This window comes from Bison bison, unplaced genomic scaffold (assembly GCF_000754665.1).
Source record: "Bison bison bison isolate TAMUID 2011002044 unplaced genomic scaffold, Bison_UMD1.0 scf7180017864383, whole genome shotgun sequence".
NCBI classification, from domain to species: Eukaryota; Metazoa; Chordata; class Mammalia; order Artiodactyla; family Bovidae; genus Bison; species Bison bison.
The window spans coordinates 1,209,822-1,217,653 of NW_011494955.1; positions in this window are offsets into that span (position 1 = coordinate 1,209,822).

The following is a 7,832-nucleotide window of genomic DNA, read 5'->3' on the forward strand; positions in this document are numbered from 1 at the left end:
TGTGGCCACTGCTGAGTTTTCTAAATTTGCTGGCATATTGAGTGCAGTACTTTCACAGCATCATCTTTCGGGATTTGAAGTAGCTCAACTGGAATTCCATCACCTCCACTAGCTTTGTTCGTAGTGATGCTTTCTAAGGCCCACTTGACTTCCCATTCCAGGATGTCTGGCTCTAGGTCAGTGATCACACCATCGTGATTATCTTGGTCGTGAAGATCTTTTTTGTACAGTTCTGTGTATTCTTGCCACCTCTTCTTAATATCTTCTGCTTCTGTTAGGTCCTTACCATTTCTGTCCTTTATCGAGCCCATCTTTGCATGAAATGCTCCCTTGGTATCTCTAATTTTCTTGAAGAGATCTCTAGTCTTTCCCATTCTGTTGTTTTCTTTCTATTTCTTTGCATTGATCGCTGAGGAAGGCTTTCTTATCTCTTCTTGCTATTCTTTGGAACTCTGCATTCAGATGCTTATATCTTTCCTTTTCTCCTTTGCTTTTCGCTTCTCTTCTTTTCACAGCTATTTGTAAGGCCTTCCCAGACAGCCATTTTTTGCTTTTTTGCATTTCTTTTATATGGGGATGGTCTTGATCCCTTTCTCCTGTACAATGTCACGAACCTCTCTCCATAGTTCATCAGGCACTCTTATGAGATCTAGCCCCTTAAATCTGTTTCTCACTTCCACTGTATAATCATAAGGGATTTGATTTAGATCATACCTGAATGGTCTAGTGGTTTTCCCTACCTTCTTCAATTTCAGTCTGAATTTGGCAATAAGGAGCTCATGAGTATAGAATAACTTAGAATGTATTTTTATGGTTCTAGCTTTTTAAACTCTGCATAATTATTTTGTGATTTATCAATGTTCTGTGTATCAGCTCATTCTTTTTCATCCATACTTTTACTTACAGTATTCCACTTTAGAGAAGTAGTTCCAAAGCAAGTGACCCAGGAGAGAACTCACAAGGACAAAGCTATACTTTCTGTTATGACCTTAACCTGGAGGTGATGTGCCACTGCTTCTGACTTACTCTATGGATAATACAGACTAATGCTGGTACATGGTGCAAGGGGACTCACTTTACAACAGTAAGATGCAACGTGGGAGGTATTTGGGGGAGCATTTCTTGGATACTGGTGACCACAGTCATGGTTTTTCTTTTTTTACCTTTGTGTATAGCCTTTTAAGGGAGAAGGCAATGGCACCCCACTCCAGTACTGTTGCCTGGAAAATCCCATGGACGGAGGAGCCTGGTGGGCTGCAGTCCATGGGGTCGCAAAGAGTCAGACACGACTGAGCGACTTCACTTTCACTTTCCACTTTCATGCATTGGAGGAGGAAACGGCAACCCACTCCAGTGTTCTGGCCCGGAGAATCCCACAGACGGAGAAGCCTGGTAGGCTGCAGTTCATGGGGTCGCACAGAGTTGGACACGACTGAAGCGACTTAGCAAAGCCTTTTAATGCGGAATTATATTGACTGATTTAAAAAGTTAAACCAACCTTGCATTTCTGAGGTAAATCCCATTTGATCATGATGCACTACTCTTTTTATGCATGGTTCAATTTTATACACTGGTTTTCTTTTCTTGTTGAAGATTTTTGTATCTATGCTCACGAGAGCTGTTAGTCTCTCTCTCCCTCTGTTTTTTTTTTTTTTGGCTCTGATATTTTTAATGCTTGGGTTTGGTTGCTATCAGCGTAATGTTGGGTTTACAGAATAAGTTGGTTAAGTATCCCCTGCTCTTTAATTTTCTGGACAAGTTTGTGAAGAATTGACAGTGTTTCTTTCTTGTTTGATAGAATTCACCAGTGAAGTATGTAGGCCGGGAGTCTATTTTGTGGAAAAGTTTCTAACTGTAAAATTCCATAGTGAACCTGTGCTATGCTTAGTCACTCAGTCGTGTCCGACTCTCCCTCTGGAGACCATCAGGTTCCTCTGTCCACGGGATTTTCCAGGCACGAATACTGGAGTGGGTTGCCATTTCCTGCTCCAGAGGATCTTCCCAACCCAGGGACTGAACTTGCCTCTCTTAGTAGTGTAGTGAAGTGGCTCAGTCATGTCCGACTCTTTGCGACCCCGTGGACTGTAGCCTACCAGGCCCTCCGCCATGGGATTTTCCAGGCAAGAGTACTGGAGTGGGTTGCCATTTTCTTCTCCAGGGGATCTTGCCTCTCTTGCGTCTCCTGAATTGGCAGGCAGATTGCTTACCACTAACGCCACTTGGGAAACCATAGTGGACCTAGGTTTATAGAATTTACCCCCTCCCCCCGCCACACACACACACCTATACATACAGTGAGCTTTGGTAGTTTGTATCTCTCGTGGAGTTTTTTAAGTAGTCAAAATTTTCAAGCTATTCTCTTATTTTAGTACCTATAGAATCTGTAGTGGTTCTCATCTCTTATTCTTATACTGATAATGTCTGTATTTTTTTTCTTTACCAGCAATTTATCAGCTTTATTGATCTTCTTAGAGCACTTGACTTCACTGATTTTTCTGTTTTGTTTTCCCTCATTTTGACTTTACTGTTACTTTTTGCTTTTATCATCTTTCATTTCTCTTCTGCTACATTTTAGCATAGAAGCTGAGTTCCTTCATTTGAAACCTTTGGGGTTTTTGCTAGTATAGTTGCTGAATACTAAGAACCACCCTGTAACAACTACTTTAATTACCTCCCACAAAACTTAATATGTTGTATTTTCATTTAAGTTATTTTAAACCTTTTCCAGTTTCGTTTTAAATTTCTTCTGACACATGGTTCTTTTAGAAGTATGTTACTTGGGCTTTTCTTTTTGGTAATTGATTTCTAATTTAATTCATTATAGTCAAAGTATACATATTATGACTTGAATTATTTTCATTTATAGGTATTTGATTTATGGCCCAGAATATGGGTTATCCTGCATTTCACGTTAACTTGAAATGAATGTATATTGTTTTCTTGTTTGGTGGAGAGTTTCTACAAATGTCATCTCAAGTTAATGTAATTAATAATGTCTAAGTTTTCTGTGTCCTTACTCATGGGATGGGCACTGCTCTGTCAATTATTTGAATGGGGTTGTTGACATCTCTGACTCTAAAAGTGGATTTTCCTATTTTTCTGTTTAGTTCTATCATGTTTTCCTTTGTGCTATTTATTTTTATTCTATTTTTATTTTTCTATTTGCTTTGTGCCTTTTTATTAGGTGAATAAACGTTTCCTACTGTTATGTCCACTTAATGAGCAGACCTCTTTAGCATTTATAAAAGGCCTTCTTGGGACTTCCCTGGTGGTCCAGTGGTTAAGACTCTGTGGAAGTACCATGCGCTAGCTGATTGTGCCACTGGAGCATTAGACTCTGTACTCCCAATGCATGGGGCCTGGGTTCAGTCCCTGGTCAGGGAATAGATCCCCCATGCCACAACCAAGGCCTGGGGTCCTCTTTATCTATAGTGATATTCTTTGCCCTAAAATCCACCTTGTCACACACTTAACATTGTGTAGTTTTGATTCAATACTCATTTTGCCTTTTTGAGTGAGTGAAGGTCGCTTAGTCACGCCCGACTTTTTGCGACCCCATGGACTATACAGTCCATGGAATTCTCCAGGCCAGAATACTGGAGTGGGTAGCCATTCCCTTCTCCAGGGATCTTCCCAACCCAGGGATCAAACCCAGGTCTCCCGCATTGCAGGCAGATTCTTTACTAGTTGAGCCACAAGGGAAGCCCTTTGCCTTTTTGGGTACTGAAAATACCTGCTTTTCAGTAGATATTCTTTATATATTTTTAAGGTTTTTTTTAATGTGGACTGTTTTTTAAAAGTCTTTATTAATTTGTTACAATATTGTTTCTGTTGTATGTTTTGTTTTTTTTTTTTCTTTGACCATGAGGCATGTGGGATCTTAGCTCCCTGACCGGGGTTCAAACCTGCACCCCCTTCATTGGAAGGCGAAGTCTCAACCACTGGACCGCCAGAGAAGTCCCAGAGATATTCTCGATATTTTACATGCTTAAGTTCCTTAGAAAGAGTATGATCTTTGGGGATCTTGATTCCAAACATTTTTAGGTGGAATTATTGCAGCAATCATTTTAAGGCTATTTTCTCACCCTCTGCTGAGACACAAGTCATTCTGTATTTTCTACCGTATGCTTCCTAAGGTTTCTGATTTAAACTGATTGGAACAGGTGCTATTCTGTTCTCTACATTATCCTTGGAAATTGTTTCATTGAATCCTTTTGGGTGTTTCTTTACTCAACCTCTGGTCCTTCCCTACCTATATATACAGATTTGTACTGAGCTGAACACTTGAAGACGACCCTCTGTAGGTCTGTCTTTTGTCCTGTGCTCTGTTGAACTCCAGACACCTTAGCAGGCCCAGGTTGTAAGTTCTTTCTCATATCAGGATGATTTTGGGGGTCTCCCTGGTCTCAGCACTTTTGTATTAGAGCCTGGGAACTTCCTTTCATGGAAACCTGAGATGGCCATGGGGCTCGTATCATTTATTTGCTCTCTCTGATAGGTTACTGGTATTTTTTCCAGTATATTAAGAATCAATTTCATGTACTTTATTTTTTTTTCAAGAAAATGTATGAATCGTCCTAAAGCAGATACTTTGAATAAATTAGTAGAATTGATAAAACCTCCAATTACATCATGAAAAAGAAAAAAAAAGAAATCATGTGTTTATAAATATAAGCAAGGAAAGAAGGTATAGCACTAGATATCTTTGAGACATAATGGATAATGTGTGATTGTTTTCTGTTTTGACTGTGCCATGTGGCATGTGGGATCTTAGTTCCCTAAGAGCAAAACCAGGTAATGAAATATATCAGGGTGTGAGTGTAGATGCAAAAAAAAAAAAAAAAAATCCTTAACAAAATTTTAGAGAATTAAATGTGTGTATTTATATATGGCATATTTTGAATTGTTAAGCCAGTTTTACACTCCTGATAATGATTACAACCTAGTGAGTGAGATTGATCATGAATATAAGGTTGGTTTAGGGGCTTTCTGGGTGACTCAGCGGTTAAGAATCTGCCTGCAATGTAGGAAACGCGGGTTCAATCCCTAGGTCGTGAAGATCCCCTGGAGGAGGGCATGGCAACCCCCTCCAGTATTCTTGCCTGGAGAATCCCATGGACAGAGGAGCCTGGCAGGCTACAGTACAAGGGTTGCAAAGAGTCAGACATGACTGAAGCGACTTAGCACGCACACACACAACATTGGTTTAACAATTGAACATGTATTAATTTAATCCATATTAACTAGAAGGTATGGTATAATGATTATATCTGGTCTTTGTCCCAGGTTCCTGTCACAGAGCTTGAGAAATCATGAAATTCCTGGTGTGATAGGAGTCTTTCTGGTGCTGATGGAGTGACTCTTGATAAGCCCCTAAAAAGTTTGAGGATGAGGACTGGTTACCAGAAAGACCAAGTGTATGATTAAAAGTTTGAAACTGAGCCAGACAGACCTGTGGGGAGAGAAGAGGGTCTAGATGTTTTGTTCCGGCATGTGACCATGATATAATCAGTTGTGTCTGTGTAATCAAATTCTGATCCAAACACTGGATGGACAAGACTGGATGGGGCTTCTGGTTGGTGAACATATTGATGTGCAGGAGAGTGGTATGTCTGTACTCCCCAGAGATAGGTCATGGAAACTTCACACCTGGGACCTGCCCATACCTTTCCCTTGCATTCATTCCATTGGCTGTTCCTGAGCTGTATTCTTGATAACAAAACTGGAATCATAGGTATAGCACTCTTAGTAAGTCCTCTGAGCCATTCTAGCCAATTCTTGAACCTGAGGGGATCATGAGAACTCCTGGAATTATAGCCAGCTGGCCAGAAGTGCAGTTGGGCCCTGTGACTTGAAACTCCTTTCTGAAGTGAGGAGGACTTTCTTGTGGAGGACTGAACCCTTAAAGATGTGGAGACCGACACAAACTCTGGGTAGTTAGTGTCAGAAAATTGATGTCAGAACCAATATATGGTAGCGTTAGAGACCGAAAGCTGACATTACATTTAATGGGGAAGGTTTGGATGTTTCCCCCAATACCAGGAATAAGGAGGAAGGTCCACTCTCACAGTTTCTATGTAATGTTGCACTGAGAGTCTGTTCTGGTGACACAGGAAAATTAAAGAGAATAAATGATGTGCAAATTGTAAAGGAAGACCCAAAGTAGCCATTATTCACAGATGACATGATTATTTATTTAGAAAACCCTTTACTATATATTAAAAAAAAATAAGATCTAATTGATTAGTCAAGGTTACAGGATAAAAAGTCAATATACAATAAATGTTTGGAAGTTGAAAAACTATACTGCTTATTGTAGCATCAATATATGAAATATATAGGAATTTACGAAAGAAAATAGATTCAACAACTACAAAGCACATTCACAAAACTTCACTGAGACATAACCATGTTTCTGGACCTAAGGACTTAATATTTTAATTTATTCTCCTGTAATTGTGCTGTTGGTTCACACAGCTATCAAATGCCCAGTGACTTTGGTAGAAATTGACAAAATGATTCTAAAATTCATATGAAAATTCAAAAAACCTAAAATATTCAAATTTTGGAAAGAACACGAATTGTAAAGGTTTTAGTCTGATTTTAAGAATCAATTATAGAATTGTTAGCTTTACTAACAAAAGTGTAATATTGATGAAAGGACAGACAAAAATATAGAGAGTACAGAAAGAGACCCACACCTGCACTATTTTCAATAAAATTGCCAACAATGTGTTCAACAAAATGCTCTAAGACAACATCCATATGAAAAATAAAGTAACAGAAACCATCAACATCTCATCATTGAGTAATTAATCTCAAGTTCATAACCTTGAATGCCTGAAACACAAACTATACATCTCATAGGAGATATGGATGAGGAGCACTCTTTGAACATGGGTTAAACAAAGACTTTTTTACCAGACATAAAAACCAAAACCGAAAAAAATAATAAATTGAGACTTCAGATCAGATCAGTCGCTCAGTCGTGTCCGACTCTTTGTGATTCCATGAATCGTAGCACGCCAGGCCTCCCTGTCCATCACCAACTCCCGGAGTTCACTCAGACTCACGTCCATCGAGTAAGTGATGCCATCCAGCCATCTCATCCTCTGTCGTCCCCTTCTCCTCCTGCCCTTAATCCCTCCCAGCAATTCTTCGCATGAGGTGGCCAAAGTACTGGAGTTTCAGCTTTAGCATCATTCCTTCCAAAGAAAGCCCAGGGCTGATCTCCTTCAGAATGGACTGGTTGGATCTCCTTGCAGTCCAAGGAACTCTCAAGAGTCTTCTCCAACACCACAGTGCAAAAGCATCAATTCTTAAGCACTCAGCTCTCTTTATGGTCCACTCCAGTGGTTCAGTTCAGTTCAGTCGCTCAGTCGTGTCCAACTCTTTGCGACCCCATGAATCACAGCACGCCAGGCCTCCCTGTCCATCACCAACTCCCGGAGTTCACTCAGACTCACGTCCATCGAGTCCGTGATACCATCCAGCCATCTCATCCTCTGTCGTCCCCTTCTCCTCGTGCCCCCAATCCCTCCCAGCATCAGAGTCTTTTCCAATGAGTCAACTCTTCGCATGAGGTGGCCAAAGTACTGGAGTTTCAGCTTTAGCATCATTCCTTCCAAAGAAAGCCCAGGGCTGATCTCTTTCAGAATGGACTGGTTGGATCTCCTTGCAGTCCAAGGGACTCTCAAGAGTCTTCTCCAACACCACAGTTCAAAAGCATCAATTCTTCGGCACTCAGCCTTCTTCACAGTCCAACTCTCACATCCATACATGACCACAGGAAAAACCATAGCCTTGACTAGACGAACCTTTGTTGACAAAGT